This window comes from Mastigoproctus giganteus, chromosome 4 (assembly GCF_048544385.1).
Source record: "Mastigoproctus giganteus isolate SK-2022 chromosome 4, ASM4854438v1, whole genome shotgun sequence".
Classification (NCBI taxonomy): Eukaryota; Metazoa; Arthropoda; class Arachnida; order Uropygi; family Thelyphonidae; genus Mastigoproctus; species Mastigoproctus giganteus.
This window is the reverse complement of record NC_143578.1, coordinates 208225103-208243015: the sequence shown is the minus strand read 5'-3', so window position 1 is coordinate 208243015 and position 17913 is coordinate 208225103. Positions and strand designations below refer to the sequence as shown.

Below are 17913 nucleotides of genomic sequence, written 5' to 3'. Positions count from 1 at the left end.
TCAACCGATTCAAGGCATTATACACCTCAATCAGATCATTTTACAAGTTCCTAGTCTCCAGCCGCTGCGATTTGCAGAACTTAAATCTTTTTTGGTAAGCGCACCCCTTCGTTCTCCAAATCAATCTTGTTGCCCTTCTCTGTACACGCTCAAGCAATTCTACATCTTTCCTAAAATTACGCCTCCAGTCCTGTACGTAGTACTCAAGGTGTGGCATGAACCTTGCCCTATACAAAGGGATAATCACCTCCTTTTCCCTACTAGCAAAATTCCTGTATATCATTGACAAAATCCCATGACCAGCTCTGGCAGTCTGTCTGCATTGCTCAGAAAACTTCATATCTGAATGCACAATTACTTTCAGGTCTTTTTCATTTTCTACCACCCTAATTGTAGTACCACACAGTTGTTAAGTTCCTATTGGCTATCTTCTACCCATATGCAGTACTTTGCATTTGTCAACGTTAAACTTCAGTTGCCACATCTCAGCCCATCTGATCAAATTTTCTAGATCCTGTTGCAGTAGCACACTGTCATTAGCAACCCTTCTATCATCTGCATACCTTCATTTATAAATATACAAAAGAGCAGTGGGCCCAACACCGAACCCTGGTCGTATCCACGAAGAGCAGCGTCCATTGATTACCACTCTCTGTGCTTCTCGCAGTGAACTATCCTTTTATCCATTGTAGCAACTTACGTTTAATACCATACTGATCCACTTTGTACCGTAGTCTTCCGTGCGAAACAATGTCAAAAGTTTTCCTGAAATCCAAGCATATGATATCAAAATTAGTTTTTGCATCCAGTTCCTTTGTAACCACATCATATTATCCAATTAAATTTGTCAGACAAGGTTTTCCCTTAACAAACCCGTATTGTGTCTGAATTATTACTGCAGTCTTGTCTAGATAATACGGCAATGCATCGTTAACCAGTGACGCCATTATTTTCCTCCTAAATGAAGTTAAACTAACTGATCTGTAATTACCCGTTTCACCCTTAGATCTCCCTTTGTGAATTGGGGATACATTAGCATATCTTCAGTCCGTGGGGACTTCCCCTATGTCCAAGGATGTTCTCATAATTATGTCTACAGGCTTGCTTAGTTCCTTTTCTGCCTTCCTTAATATAACTGGAATAATCCAATCCACCCCAGGTGCCTTTCTTATGTTTTACTTGAACAATTTCTCCTCCACTTTGCTCTCAGTTATTACGAAATCATGAAGCACCCTGTTAGAGTTTTATAAACTTCTGGCATTTTCCTCCCTGAATAACTCCTCAAGTGTGAATGTAGATTCAAAATACCCATTTAGTTTATTAGCTATCTGAGCAGCATCATCAACATTCGAACCATCTATATGGAGTGGACCACTCTGGTTCATCCCCTTATTTCTAGAGTAAATAAGGGGATGAGTAATAAGTAAAGAAATCCTTGCTGCTTTTCTTATCATCCTTTGCCAAAGATTTCTTGTAATCTGCCTTCGCTTGCCTAACCTCCTTTGTATTTCCTGAAAATTACAATCCACCGAATTTCGAGTCTGATGTCAACAAGTATTTTCTCTCCTCTTTAGCCAGCAGGTGGTTAATTTCTTAAACAAACTTCCATCTCTCGTTGTGGAAGTTGACAGCTTAAATAAATTGAAGGAGGAATTGGTCAAACTCTTAGAGGGAATGGAGTTATGAAATTGTTTTTTTTTTGGCTGATGCTACATAACCTCGTACGCTTAATTTGTTGAATCACATGCCTCCGTTACTACTATTATAATCTCAATCTTACTACTATTCTCTCATCCTAAGTACTATAGGTTCTAATTCCTCTCATATTCGGGGTTTTCATAAAAAAAAAAAAAAAAAAAAATACTGATCTGCAAAACCTATTTTTTGATTGCCTTATTCGAAGTTATTTTAGCATTTACTTTTCATTCACGAAATAACCAATGCTCGCTGACCGCTTTTTACTCTGCTTGACGCGTTACTCGGTCTCAGATGTGGATAACCAGGTTTTTCCATCCAAAAATTAGGGTATTTCGTCCGTATCACATGCAATTTATGGACATATTACGCATGGTTAGATGTGTTCGTTGTTTTGTTAGCCTTAATACGAAAATTTCTTGTGTACCGTTATTTGAGGGTTACCATTTAAAGGTGTATCAGTACTAGTTTTTTTTTTTTTTTTTTTTTGTTATCGATATGAACAGAAGTTAACCTAACTTCTGATTTCATTACATACGAAATCCTCTCATATGAAGTTTTATCTCTAATAATATTATTATTAATACTACTTTAATTAAGTAATATAGTATTTACAAATTTGCTATTTAATTTTTTTGTTATCATTTATTTCAACTCACTGGTTGTGGCATATAATTCCCTCTTTTTCATAATTACGGGGAGCGGAAAGATTATTTCCTTATATTGTTTTGGGTCAGAAGAATATAGCCCTCGTATTTTTTCCCCCTACTTTAGTACATATTTTCTTTAAATCGTGAATGCTTGTTTTATTAGCATTTCTGAATTAATATGAAGTAAGGGCGGACTTGTCACAAGGAATTGTTCCTGTTTTTCAGCAGGCTGTTGGCGTATATCTGATCTGAATTTGATTACTGAATTTTAGAATAAATACCTGTATAATGAATTTTTAAGTTGCTTCCGATGTACTGTAATTGAATTGTTTATTGCGAATTTAGTTTACAGCAGATTGTTTAATTTTGTTGCAGAAAACCAAGTGAATAAATTTTATACCTTTGTGCACCTATAAATGTTTATTGTAGTTTAGAGCTGGAGCAGGACTTTTGGGAGCTTGGCAATTAACAACATACTTTGGTGATCGCTGAACGCAGACTGATGACAACAAAAGAACGTCGCGTTTTCAAGAAAGGGTTGACGTGTCTCAAAGAACACTGGGAAGGGCGCTTCCCATGACGTCATTCTCTAGGTTATTAAACGCTCGTAGGAGAAAAGACTTGTTGTTCGCCATTTTGGATAGGTCTTATATTTTGGACCCATAAACTAGTTGTCAAAATCTGCCGCCATCCATCCCCTTTCCTGTACCTTTAAAAGTTGTACATTTCCTGTTTACAAGAACCCTTCAGAACGGGCCGAGGTAGGACTATATTTATTTATTTTGTTTATTCGGTCTTCTGTTTGTGGGAGTATTGAAGTTCGGTTTCAACGTTGATATCAGTGTTTATGCTTGTACCGTTAATTCAAAGCATTTCTCCTAATTAGAATTATGAGTATAGTGTTAGTACATACAAACCAATGACACTTGTGTCCTCGTGATATCAATATGTTGTTCTTAGATTTCCTTGACCGTAATAGAACGCGCTTTTTTATTATTTTTTTTCCACCTGCTACCTGGTCTTTATGAATCGCCGATTTATACAACGCAATACGAATTATTTTCAATACCCATGTCTGTATATACCTATATTGTTTTAAGTTCACTGTGCTTATAAACGCATCACCGAATTATAAATTAAACCTTTTCACATTTCTAGTTTAAATCGGGTTATGCATTTTGAATATGCTTCAGTGTTTCTGTGATTGTGGATATAGTAGTGCCAAAAAGTTGGCGGTTACTCGCTGAGTCTGGTAGAAGTGTTCCAATTTGTGGCTTCAGTTTGAATTGAATGTTTCAACTATTCTTTTATGTATAATAATAATATTATTCATATGTAGTAATAGAAAAATTGAAAAGGAAATAAAAGTGAGGATCTGATATGAGTTAGGCCTAATCTGTTATTGTAAACCTATGGATAATTTCAATTTCTTGGTGAGAGCGATTGCCTGCTATTGAAATAGTTTGGTTCTTTTTGTCGTAGCGCCATTTATTATGCACCTAAATCATGTCAGCAGCTTTTATTCTCCATGTTGTAAAACGCTAAGGAGGCTTTCTTTTTTTTTTAATACCACCTACCATCTTTCAGTGCAAAATGAGTGTACGTTTTAGAGACATTTGATATAAAGAATGATTTTAACCGCTTGAAGACTAGAAAAAAGCCAGTCATTTTATTTTCAAGAGTTACCATATCTTTGGTGAGAGCGATTAAGGGAATTGGTTGGTTTCATTATTTCCTCAAAATTTTATTACAAGGAATCACTTGACTTGCTTATGCAGGTGAGTGCTTATCATATACATAGAGATTATCGCCTTTCAAATCTCTTCCTATTAAAAAATAAAACTTATTAGTAGCACTTAAATTTGGAAAATTTACTCTTTAAATTCATTATTTATATTAAATATAGATAATGAATTTTATGAATGCAGAATACCCAAATATTAATTTTTAAGCTAATTTTGAAATTGCAGTTTTATATTTTTGGCATTCAAGTTACTTGTCCTCCTGTAAACCTGAAATTCCAGACATATCAAATGTGTGAAATGCCACTCATTGGATTTAATATTTGATCTCAAGACTGGCTATTTTTTGGGGACAATTTGACAAAGATCTCTTTTGGGTATACATTTTAGTTCGTTTGCTTATCCTTTTCCAATTGATTGTCATTTACTTAATTTTAATTCATGTGTATGTTGCATAAATTGCAATACATGAAATTATTGTCATTACAGAATGTCAGTATCTTCTGAAATTTATTTGGTGAATGCATTCATGATATAATTTTTAATAAAACGATAAATAACTGATCTGTTTAAATATGTCACCTTCATAATTTTTTGTAGCATTAGTTTTATGACCCAGTTGCACATAGCAGTATTGCAAAATAGTCCTTTACAGCCAATTGAGTGCTATTTATCCATATTGAAAAAGTATAATTTATGCATGCAACTCTGCTATAACAAGGAGTTAAATAAGTAAAATGTTAACATTCTCCTGTAACTTGTTACATTTTAAACTACAAAGATAATGAACATGCACATTTATTTGTTGTACCATTGGAATAACACATTACAATTATTTTTTGTACTTTCCAGAACTGAATAGTGCTTTTTTTTTCTACACCGAGAAAAATTAGTTTAGGTAGAGAAAGATCTTTTAACCTCAACAGATGTGATTGGGCAGTATTATAACATGTAGCAATAATGGAGACACATCAGGATTAGCCCTAATAATGTCGAGATATTGATACTGTATTTTAGAAACCAGTATTGTTGGAAATTCCATCTTGAACATATACCTGTTCTGATTGTAGTTTGTGAATAGTGTCAAGAATCAGTTAATTGACTGAACAGCAACAATATTACTAATAATTTGTTCTTAATGCATTTGAATTTGATATTGCATTCTGGTTATCAGCAATACAAATAGCATTACTTATATCTGATTATATAATTTTCCTTGATGTCATTGAAGTATTAGTGAGAAATTCCAGCCAGGTACCTCCATCTGGCATGTGTGGAAGAGCAATGTTAGGCTAAGAGTTTTGATTCATGTGTGCTTTTTTGCATTTCAAACTAATTTCACAGATGAAAAAAGTCTACTTAATGTTAATATGGATGTGTTATATCAAGTATATTATTATTGCAAACAAAAACACTTATATGGGCAAATAGTAGTATTGGTAGTGGCATGTGATGCAAGAAAGCAAGTGTATGAGCTTATGCAGCATCAGCCAAAAAAAAAAAAAAAAAAAAAGCACGGCATTCCCTCCATATGCCTGTCCAGTTCCTCCTTAAATTTATTTAACCTATCAACTTCCACAACGACAGATGGAAGTTTGTTCCAGCAATTAACCACCCGCTGGCTAGAGGCAAATTTCCGCACATCTATTCCACGTCTGTCTTTTCTTAATTTGAATTTATGCCCTCTTAGTTTTGTAATCTGAACAAGTGGAAGGATCCCATCAGAATTCAGCGTGCTCAACCTATTCAAGGCCTTATACACCTCAATCAGATCACCATGCAGGTGCCTAGTCTCCAGCCACTGCAATTTGCAGAACTTAAGCCTCTCTTGGTAAGAGGATCCCTTCATTCCCCTCACCAATCTTGTTGCCCTTCTCTGTACATGCTCAAGCAAATCTACATCCTTCCTAAAATGAGGCCTCCAGACCTGCATGCAGTACTCAAGGCATGGCCTGACCATTGCCTTATACAGAGGGACAATCACCTCCTTTTCCCTGCTAGCAAAATTCCTATATATCATTGACAAAACCGCATGACCTGCCCTGGCAGCCTGTCTGCGTTGGTCAGAAAACTTCATATCTGACTGCACAATTACTCCCAGGTCTTTTTCATTTTCTACCACCTTAAGTGTAGTACCACACAGTTGGTACTTTTTCTCTGGGGTTACTTCTACCCATATGCAGTACTTTGCATTTGTCAAAGTTCAGTTGCCCAAATTATCTAGATCCTGTTGCAGTAGCACACTGCCATTACTGTCATTAACAACCCTGCCAACCTTTGTGTCATCTGCAAACGTCGACACTAAGCCTGATATACCTTCATCAATATCATTGATAAATATACAAAACAACAGTGGACCCAACATCGAACCCTGTGGGACTCCACTAATAACATTAGTCCACGAAGAGCAGCACCCATTGATTACTACTCTCTGTCTTCTCCCACTTAACCATCCTTTTATCCATTGTAGCAACTCACCCTTAATACCATTCTGCTCCAATTTATACAATAGTCTTCCGTGTGCAACAGTGTCAAAAGCTTTCCCGAAATCCAAATATATGATATCAAAATTATTTTTTGCATCCAGTTCCTTTGTAACCACATCATAATATCCTATCAAATTTGTCAGACAAGACTTTCCCTTAACAAACCCATGCTGTGTCTGAATTATTGCTGCAGTCTTGTCTAGATGATCCTGCAATGCATCTTTAACCAGTGACTCCATTATTTTACCCGGAATAGAAGTTAAACTAACTGGTCTGTAATTACTCGTGTCACCCTTCGATCCCCCTTTGTGAATTGGCGATACATTTGCACGTCTCCAGTCCGTGGGGACCTCCCCTGAGTCAAGGATGCTCTCATAATTATGGCTAAGTGTTTGCTTAGTTGCCTTGCCGCTTCCTTTAATATAACTAGATAGATCCCATCCACCCAGGTGCCTTTCTTATGTTTAACTTCAACAATTTCTCCTTCACTTTGCTCTCAGTTATTACAAAATAATTAAGCACCCTGCTACAATTTGATAACCTTCTGCCATTTTCAAACCTTAATAACTCCTCATGTGTGAATGTAGATGGAAAATACTCATTCAGTTTGTTTGCTATCTGAGCAGGATCATCAACAGTCGAACCATTGATATCAAGTAGACCAATCAGATTCATCCCCTTACTTTTAGAGTTCATATAAGTAAAGAAATCCTTGCTGTTTTTCTTAGCATCCTTTGCCAAAGATTTCTCGTAATCAGCCTTTGCCTTCCTAACCTTTGTGACCTGATTACAGACTAGCTTTTATCTGCCATAGGCTTCTGAGTCGCTTGATAATTTATATGCATCCCATGCATTTTTCTTCTCTGTCACGAGTCTCATTATTTCATTTGATAATCCTTTAGGCCTAAACCTTGAACAATATCCTATCAAATAATTTAATTTAATTTGTATGTTATTTCTGTATCTAGTAAGTTATAGCAGAAGTGAACTATTTTATTGTGTTGTGTGTTTTTTTAAGCAGTGTGTGTAAATTGTAGCCTCCTGATAGTGTGTTTTTGTCTGAGAGATAAAATGTGTGTATGTATATATATCCAGTTTGTTCTGGACTTGAGAGTTGTGTAAACTAGTAGTGCAGTAATTGGTTATTATTGGTAGAAAGATGTTAAATGTAATCTGCAGAGGTTTGTTATGCTCCAGTATTTACTGCTGGCTTTTGTTTTAAGTTTAATTTTTTGCAAATCTTGTGAATACTGATGATTCTACAAAGAAAGGAAAGAAGAAACATTTGTGGTAAATGAAAGGCTAGTACTCGTGTTTTTTTTTTTCCATTGGAAGCTGATAGACCATATTCATGTATTTCAAGTTCACTACAACTAAATAAAAGTCAAAAAAATGTACATCTGGGTGCGCACTGCCTGGTGAATTTAACTGACCACCCAGCTAAAATTTAAGCGATTCTCACTGTACCATACCGTACTGCTCACTGATCTCTTTCGAACATGCTGTGCAATCGAGGTCAGTGCGACAGGTGCATATAATGTTAAATTATGCAATTAATTTTTGCTCTGGATCGCTTAAGTCACATTTAAAAAATAACAGAAAATTTTATACTATTGTGAAGTATTACACTTCCCCCACCTGGCTACTTCATAATGCTGCGCAGCTGGCAAAATGTTCTGGGGAGAACACTGTATGGTGACCACTAATGGAATTTAATTTGTGTACAGAATTTTAGCTGTTGTGTACTCAAAAATTTTATTAAACTGTTTTTTTTTCTTTACTTTCTTATATTTTAAATAGATCTGTTTTTAAAGATTTTTGAATTGCTGTTTCTCAAAGTTGATTATTACATTAAGATTAATGTAATAAGATTAATTCTAGATATTGTGACTTGTTGCCACAAGATTGTAGTGGTAGCCCTTTCAAAGACATCTGCCTTTTTGTTATGTATCATATACAGGATGTTTCTAATAAGAGGCACAATAGTCTCACTTATTTTTAGGTTCAATAATTGGTTGTCTTACTTTTTTTTTTTTTTTTTTTGTCATATTTGGACTGAAAATTTTGAATTTAATGTTAAAATTGGTCTAAGAATTCTTATTACATATCATGATTTCTATATTAACATTTTGTCTAATCAACTGTTTTTTTTTTTTTCAATGGCAAAGTTTTTCCTCATTCTTGGTCATAGTCTAAAAATCTAATTGCTGTACAGTTAGGAAGAATGTAGAAAAACCAAAAAAAACAGTGATTGTATACGATGTTCACTACACTTGCATTTAGAAGTTGGTGTCACATGTCTCTGCACACTTTACTTTTTTTATTATTTTATTAAATAGAATTGCAAGTAAAAGTTGACAAATTGCCTAAACCCAAAAGTAAGCAAGAGAGACATGCCACAATTGAAACATTGTATAAATATAATAAAATGTTTTATATTAGTAATAATTCCTGATGCTACTGTAATACACGTCATCACTACATGATCAGTATATAATAATATTGAATGGGAAAACAAAATACTTTAGTCATTTAACATATACAAATGAAAACTACAAACCCAACATAAAATGTATCTGTATTTTCCTTGCTATTCCAACCTAAGTTTGGTCAGGTGAATCAAAGCTTTTCATATTTTTCTATCCCAAATCTTATCTTCTGTCATTCTCTCCCATTCAATTCCCTTCATTTTTGCATCTTCCCTAATCTGACCTCTCCATCTTTTCCTTGACTTGGCGCATTATAGCCTTAGATGCTAATGCGCCATAAAAACTCTAAAACAAACAAACAAACAAACCATCTTTTCCAGGGTCTTTCGGCCTCTTCTTATTCACAAATATCAAAATTTTACAAAGAATGTTTGCTCAGTATGGTGAAGCATGCATGAGTCAGTAGTGTACAGTTGGATGGATAAGATTTAAGAATAGTACTGTGTATGTTGAGAATTCTCTTCAACCAGAATAAGCACATAATGTCATGGTGCCAAAGTCACAGCAACAGTGGAAGAACTCATGTGAGGGTACTGTCACATTAGCATTAGTAGAGGCATATGATGCAAGAAAGCAAGTTTATATAGCATCAGCAAAAAAAAAAAAAAAAAAAAAAAGTTCCCATTTCACCCATCCACTCACTACAAATGTTTGTCCATTTCTACCTTTAACTTATTTAAGTTGTTGATCTCCACTACAACAGATGGAAGTTTGTTCCAACTATCAACCACCTGCTGGCTAAAGGCACATTACGGTCAAGAAATTTCTACTTGAGTGTGTTGGTTCATTGTATTGTTATTAGCAAGATGTACTTTTTGAAGAGTGTGCTTGATGAATTCCCTACCATTTTATATGAGAACTGAAGAAACAATGTGTTCCTTGGATGGTATAAGTGAAAGGGGATACTTAGATTTCAGTGATTGGAGATGAGTCCTAGGTGCACTTTTTATACACCAAAAAGCAGACTCACAAGTTGACAGGGCTATACATACTCATTTTAACCAAAGAAAGAGTACCGAAGTATTAACCGAGAAAATGTTACTCTATTCTGTGATCAAAAATGAGCAATTCTGGAATGTTATCTGAAGAGAGGGGAAATAGTGACAAGTAGTGTTTCTGAACCAGTTAAAGTCAACAATTTGAAAAATGTGATTTGCTGTCTTCAGGTGTGTGCCTGCAGCATGATAACACCCATCCTTACTTCACTTGTTCTCCAGTGAGATGAGATAATACCTGAAGTTTCAGGTATTGCCCATCCTCCATATTTATCAGACAGCTTCGTATGATTATCACTTTTTTTTTTTTTTTCCCCATTCACTAAAAGATGTACTTAAGAGGCAGGAGTGAAAGTACAAATTCTGCCACTGTTGCAAGACCGTCTCCAGTGCCCTTTAACAATCATGCCAGATCAGCTGTCTGAGCCCTGTGACCTTTTGTCATATCTGGCAGTATGGTAGTTTAATTGAAAAGGCCTATGTGCTCTGGATTCATTATTATTCATATATTTTGCTATGCAAAATAGAACAGAACAGAAATAAAAATAACAAGGTGCAGTTAAAATAGGTTTAATGTCAACATACTGCCTGAAAGCTTTTTTGTATTACTGTTTACTGTACATATTTTGACATTAAACCTATTTTAACTGCACCTTGTTATTTTTAGTTCCACTCTGTGTCACATAGGAAAATATATGAATAGTAGCAGTAGTTTGTCTACTGCTTAAAGGATATCATTTCTTGTCACATGAGGATGTCAAGATGGTAGTATTCAAATGACTTTGTTGCTCACTACTAATTTTCTCAAGGAATCTGAGCATTAGTACAGCCCTGGGAGAAGTGTGCTAAATGTATTGTGGACTCCACTGAAGATTGACTTGTATAGTTTCCTGGTTGTTTGTGAAATACAACTTTTTAAATTTTGCAGTTTTGCATTTGAATGATCTTTCCACATATAATATTGCTAGCTAACTGCAGCATAACTAGTTACTACAAGATATCAACATATAAGGACGCTTATAAGTACTAAAAATATTTCCAGTGTACATTAAATTCAGTTGCCTACTTTTCATATCGAGAGGCATATGCATTGTATAGGTCTAATGATAAAGGTTTTATTTAATAAGGTATGTAAAATATTAATATGAATCAGTAATTAAATTATATCGTTTGGATGGTAATAAATTTTGATGAGAGAGAAAACATGCTTATCAGTTCTACCATTTAGATGGCATGTATGTAGTGCTCTGGATACATCAGTGGCCTTTTTATATTATATATTGTTCAATATAATATTGATATCAATATTGTAAAGAATTTTGAACTATAATGCATATAAAATTAATTACGTTATTTGTATGGAATATAATCGTACTGAATTTGTATTTTACTGTAATTATACTGTAGTAGTACTGAAATGGCATGATTGTCAGAATTGAGATTAAAGGATAATGAATAATAATAAGTAAAGGAGATGGCAGTGTGGATACAGTGTTTCTCCAACTGCAGAAATAGTTGTAATGGGTACATGGTTTCTTTTTTTTAAAATTAACCAATATAATTATTGATAATACAAGGTTTATTAACAATAATACTCCACTATTAGGTATTAAGCATGTTCATATTAGTACATGATTTCAGTAATCATTTTACTAGTATTTCCCATGCTAAAGTAAAATCATTACACTGAAATGTGGCCAACTTACAGAAATATTGTTAATACTTTCTATTTTTTTATTATAATTTTTCTTTGGTAGTTATTGGCGCATCGGCTTCTGTGGCCATAATGCACCTCCCAAGGTTTTTGCAGTACTTTGATCCAAGCCCGAGGCGGGATTCGAACCTGTGACCTTTGGGTTGCCAGGCAGGCGCTTTACCCACTCGGCTAGCCCGGTCGGCTCCATTTTTGTGTCTGATGAATGTGCAAACTGTTGTATCACATTGTTACAGTCATGTTAAGCTTATTGATCTGCCATTTTGTTTCTGAATCTGTACAAGGCTTATTAACAGTAATTCTCTTTTATTGACTGTGCAATCTCTTGGTATTCATGAAGGCATACCAAGGTTAATGTCCAAGTTTGCAGATGATGCAAAGGTTGACAGAGGAGAGGAGTGGTTAATGAGAGGAATCAAGCATACTACTGCAACTTTCTTCCTCAATTTGAATTTATGTGCCTAACCTGAGCAAGAGGATGTAGCCCATCAGCCTGGAGTTTGCACAAGCCATTCAAAACCTTATACACCTCAATTGGATCACCTTGAAAGCAGGTGCCTAGTCTACAGATGCTGCAATTTGCAGAACTGAAACCTTTATTGGTAAGAGGCCCCCCATTTTTTTTTTTTTTTTTTTGCTCTCACCAGTCTCGCAGCCCATTTCTGTACCCATTCCCTGCAGCTCTGCATCCTTCCTAAAATGAGGTCTACAGACTTGTATGCAGTACTCAAGATGAGGCCTGACCATTACCTTGTATAGTGGGATAATCACTTCCTTATTCCTGCTAGCAAAATTCCCATATGTCATTGACAGGACCCCCATAAGTGGTTGTAGGAATCAACAACCACTTATGGGGGTCCTGTGCAACATTCAGAGAACTTCATCTGACTGTACAATTATCCCCAGGTCGTTTTCATTTTCCACTACCCAGAGTAAGTACTACATGCTTGATAAGTTACTCTGGGCTGCATATGGGTTATCCATATGCAGTACCTAATTTTTTCTATATCTTGTTGCAGCAGCATACCTTCATCAATGTCATTAGTAAATGCAGAAAACAACAGTGGACCCAGCACCAAACACTGTGTAACTCCACTGATAACATTAGCTCACAAAGAGCATTATCCACTGATAACTAGTCTCTCTTCTCCCACTCAACCATCCCTTTATCCATAGCAGTAACATGCTCATTGCTACAGCGTCCCAATTTGTATCGTAGTCTTTGATGTGTAACAGTATCAGAAGGGTTTCCTGAAATCCAAGTATATGATATTAAAATTTTTTTTTTTTTGCATCCAGTTCCTTTTTCACTGCATCACAGTATCCAATCAAATTGGTCACTTAAGATCTCCTCTTAACGAACTTGCAGTGTGAAGTTTAACTGCTCTTGTTGAAATGGTTCTGCATCACTTCTTGAACTAGTGACTCCGTTATTTTCCCTGGAACAGAAGTTAAGCTAACTTCTGTTTCAGGGAAAGGAACAGAAATTTTCTTATACCACCTAGAACAGAACTAACTTCTGTTAGGTATAAGAAAATGCAGGTTTGCATTTCCGGTGGTATAAGAAAATGCAGGTTTGCATTTTCTTATACCACCCTTTGACCTCCCCCCCCTCCCGTGAATTGAGGGTACGTTTGCAGATCCTAGGGATCCCACCCTTTATCCAAAGATGCTCTCATAATTATGGCTCAGGGTTTGCTTTTATTACCTTTGCTACCTCCCTTAATATAATTGGATAGATCCCATCCACTCCTGGTGAATTTTTATGTTTATCTTTCATAGTTTCTTGTCACATTCTTCTGTTATTACAAAATCATTTAGCTTCCTGTTAGAGTTTGATTAACTTCTGCTATTCATTTCCCTAAAGAATTCATGTGTGAATGTAGATACAGGTATTTTGCATCTACATTTACACATGCATTACATTTTTGTGTGAATGTAGATGCAAAATATCTGTTTAGTTTGTCAACCTCCTGATCAGTATAATCAACAGTTAAGCCATCAATATCAAGTGTACCAGTGTGATTCATCCCATTCATTCTAGTGTTTATGTAAGTAAAGAAGATTTCTCATGATCTGTCATGGTTTGCCTAATCTTCCTTGTGACTTGATTGCAAACTAGTTTGTATCTGCCACGGGCTTCTGTATCACCTGATAATTTATAGCATTCCATGCATTTTTCTTATCTGCCACGTGTTTCATTATTTCATCTGACATCCATTTAGGTGTAAGCTTTGAACAATATTTCTTAGCTGGTATGATAAGCCTAGTAGCTTCTATGATTATTTCCCTGAATGCTTCCCATTTATAATTTGCTGTTAGTAACATCATTAGTTGGTTCCTCTGTATAGAATTTAATAACTGTCTGAGACCAGTCTAGTCACTTTTATGAAAGTAAAAATCCTTCCTTTTACTCTTGATAGTATTTACAGCTTTAAATAAATCTCACATTGGTACCCTTATGACATTGCTTTAATGTTGATAAATACAATATACTGCATTTAGGTAATTCTAAAATAATATTACAGTTGGGTGCTACCACACAAGGTGGGCGAAGAACAAAAGAGACCTAGGGGTGATTGTACAGTTTTCTACAGTTCTTTGAACACTAGAAATAGGCTTCTGTGAGTGATATACAGAAATTTTAACAGGGACAAGGTAAAACAGTCGTTAGGTTGCATCTTGAGTAACCATCCAGAACATGTAATCCTTATTTTAAGGATTATATGCTCTTCTCTGCACTATTCTAACAATGCAGAGAAGAGCACGATTAGTTACGAACCCAAAAGGATATTTTTATTATAAGACTTCAGTTCTGCAAATTTGCAGTGCTTGAAAACTAGGTATCTGTGAGAAGACGAAGTGTTTAAGGCTTTAAATGGATTAAGTAAAATGCTGATATCATCATTTTTCTTTCTTGAACAACATACATACGGGGACGAAAAATTAAATTGAAAAAGGGTGGTTAGAGGTGATACATGAAGATTTGCTTTCAGCCAGAGAGATTGATCATTGGTACAAACTTCCATTTGGTGCTGTGAAAGTGGGTGGGATGAATACATTTAAGGAAGGAATAGACTTTGTTAAAGGGGATGTACAGATGAGGTTTTTATTTTTTACTGATGCCATGCAAGCTTGCTTCTTTGCAATATTTGCTACTATTAATACTGTAACCTGCTGGCTGAACCAAGAGCATATGAAATCATTGGATCTGAGTGGATGTGAAATAAATACAGTATTTCTGTTTATGAATTTTAATGATCATTCTGAAGAAGAAATACCTAATTTGGAGCATTGTTAACTAGACAGTACATATCAAATTATACAAGCTAAGACTGACCAATAAAGTTCTTCACTTACTGTAAATTGGTTGCTGATTTTAGTCTGCTCTATCATCTTATCTGAAACCCACTTTTAAGTGCTATTCTAAAATCGGAAAAAGATTATGCATAAGTTGAGGTCGATGGGCTAAAGGTTGCCTTTTGTAATAAACTGTTATATCGTTGCCTCCATAAGAACAAAGCCTTACCACTGCACGTTGATGTCACCATAAGTGGGTTATAAGAAGTACATAAAAAGCTACATTTTTACACAGAATTGAGAAAAGCAAAAGTAAGAGTTGAATGTAACTGCTTTATTTTCTGTACATGGTGGAAACCTAATTTATAAGTTGTAATAGACAGTGCAAAAAAAAAAAAGTTGATACTTGGGTGATAAATTTTTTTTTTCATCATAATCTAAAAAAAACACATTCTGAATGCTTTCATGTAATTATGCTTTACATGTAATTTGTAATCAAACTAATGTATACCTTTTATTCATCAAATTACTAATTTGATTGCTGTAGTTGAAAGAAATTTGACTTTAAATTCAGCTCTTTTGTTAATGTTCGAAATTTTTACGTTCGTTGCTTTTACTACATCATTTTTCTCTTTACAATAATTTTTAAGCAAAAATTATTGAAAATGGTATTAATAAGCAAATTTCATTATTTTTCCAAAATGACCATTTTTGTAAACAAAGAAAATTTAGTAGTTTTTTTAAAAAAATCACTATTCGTGACTAGATATGTAATGGAAGATGATGCCTGAAATATTAAGTATAAAAACAAATTTATATTTTGAAATAACTTTACCAGCATTCAGGTACTGCTTGTCTGTTCAGGCACTCTGCTAGTTGTGTGAACATAAGAAATTCTTGAGCTTTTTCATATTTGTATTTACTCTTAATACTATTTTCCAGGGCCTTCTCAAAGTGTTTTTCTTCTAATCTTTGTTTCTTTTCTGGACTGCCTCTTGTAAATGTCTGTGATGAGGAATAGCTTTATTGTGAAGGAGCAGGCCTGTGAATTAATTTTTGATACTTGAAATCTACAATTCTTTTTCCCATCAAATTTAATGTCCCGCTAACTATCTGGGATGACTCAGTGATTCTCACATATTTGTAATAATGACGTATATAAATAAAATAAATGTTGTGCTGTCTTGCTAGGACCACTTCCAAACTACTTTGGAAGGACCACTTCCAAACTACTTAATTATTAACTTTTACAAATAAGGATATTTTAGTCTGCATATACATATGCCTATAGTTATCAAAGGTTGCATATATACACTTGGTGTATTTATCTACATTAAAAGTTTAAATAAAATTAACTTTACATATTGTACAAAAATAGATTTTAAATTATTTTTCTTATTTCTTAAACAAGCATGCACTTTTTATCAGTGTATGAATTGAATATTTTATATATCAATGAAAGACAAAGCCAAAATTCTGACAAAACTTACTTCTATATTCTGAAGCAATATATCTGTTTCATTTCCTTATTACAGCTAATTGTGTGATTAGATAAATGTACTATACTTTGTATGTAATCTTTCATTACTGTTAAAATAATTATTATTAACATACCAAAAACTTATTTTATTGAACTTACCTTTGAATGTTTAGATGACACAGTCTTTACTTGGTATAGTTTTCAACAATTTTTTAGTTAAAACAGTATCCTTCAATGGAAAGCCGAAGTTGTGTACTTTTGTAAAATCTATATAATTTCCATGGCATTCAGGACGTTTTCCAGGCATTATTAAATATTCAGAAAAAGCACTTTTCTGAGATGAAATATTCCAAGACAAATATATAAGGGCAATGGAACTAGTTACATAAACAAAAGCACTACTAATGAACAAAGGTATAAGATATAAATAAATTTTCTGTTTATACTGTGGCACAACAACCAAGTCAGTAGAGTTTACAATAAATCGCCAATACAAATATTTATCGTATTTAGTAGTAATGGGCTTGAACCCTGGTCCACTCAAGGAATGCATGCTATGCACTCTTGCTCCTGACCACTGGGCTATGTACTGGAATTAATTCTTGACCTTTACCTCTTGGCTCGCTTAGTGCGACATATCAGCCCTTGATTTGACAGTTTGCCAACACAGTATGGTTGGTGACAGTTTGTCTTTTTGTGAAAACTTTCTCCAGCTTTTGCTTTTCACAAAATATAAATATGTAAAACTGCAATGAAGTTAAATTTTGCAATACCCATAATAGCTAAAATTAAAAAAATTATTTTTTAATAGCTATAATAAGGAAACGAAACAGATATATTGTTTCAGCATTTCTACTTATTTTTGTTAACAAATTTACAGTCAAGTGTACTCTGGTAGTCTGCATTGCAAAATAGAAACATACCAAATTATTTCATTGGTCTTTGTGGTGCAAAGCTAATTAACATCTTTCAGTAAGATGCCAAAGATATAAGATTTAATGTTTAAAAAGTTTCCATGTATTGTAAAATCTGAAAAGGTAACATGTTTGCCTTTAAGAGTTTTGTAAACAAATAAGCTTAACAGCATGCAGAAAATAGAAAGAAATGCAAAAACAATGTGACATTTCATGGTAACGATAATGTTATGTGCCAAACAGTTATTTACATATTTTTTCATAGAACATAATCTTTTTTTGAGTTTTATTGGATGTATGTTCATAAATTATTTATCATGTTCAGAAATATGTTCATAACACAAAAAAAAAAAAAAAACAGTTGTGGAAAAAAAACAACAGGCATTGTTAGTGAAATTATACAGGTAGGAAAAGAAGAGATGTTATAATGGCTCTGAAAAATTGGACC

At 34.3% G+C, this 17913-nt stretch overlaps 1 protein-coding gene across 4 annotated transcripts in view; it reads left to right on the top strand.

Annotated features, from left to right (window-relative positions):
* Positions 1-2916: 2916 nt before the first annotated feature.
* Positions 2917-17913, top strand: part of LOC150087353 (uncharacterized) — a 521069-nt gene continuing 506072 nt past the window's right edge. For all 4 annotated transcript variants that reach the window (XM_090371151.1, XM_090371150.1, XM_090371149.1 and 1 more), the window contains exon 1: positions 2917-3106. The gene's annotated coding sequence lies outside the window, so the exon portion shown is untranslated. The remainder of the gene's footprint in view (positions 3107-17913) is intronic.